The following is a 591-nucleotide window of genomic DNA, read 5'->3' on the forward strand; positions in this document are numbered from 1 at the left end:
ACATGCATATATCTAGCCAGTTTGTATCATGTTATAGTTAGGAATAAATACGCAATAAATGGAAGGGTATATGTCACTATGTGAACAGAAAGCTGATCTGTCCCTTATAGATATGAATATACTAAGTCATTGTTTGTGCTATTTTCAGTTCAATTCAATTGTGTTGAGTGATAATGGCTTCAGCTCTGCTATTAGGACTTATACTAGTCTGTATTGGGTTGACAAGTAAGCCATTGATGCCATTTGAACATTTTCAGGTAACATTATATTGTGTAGGTGGTTACGTGAGTGATTTTCAATGTACTAATGGAAGTGTGTGTGCTGGAGGCAGAGTGGAGTGTAACTGTACAACTAGTAGTGGAGCAATAGACTGGACCATCAGTTATAGAGAATTAGGATCCAGTAATCAGAGCTGGATACATATTCCAACAGTACATTTGCATGCATATCTAATGTCTGATGAAAAACATGGATACAATTTTACTAAGTTAAATAAAAGTTCAATTCTCAGTTTTTATTTGAATGCATCTATTGTATGTCGAGATGGCAATGAAGTAGTCAATGAAACCAGAAACTCATCAATGATAATTT

This window comes from Amphimedon queenslandica, unplaced genomic scaffold (assembly GCF_000090795.2).
Source record: "Amphimedon queenslandica unplaced genomic scaffold, v1.1 AMPQUscaffold_9648, whole genome shotgun sequence".
Lineage (NCBI taxonomy): Eukaryota > Metazoa > Porifera > Demospongiae > Haplosclerida > Niphatidae > Amphimedon > Amphimedon queenslandica.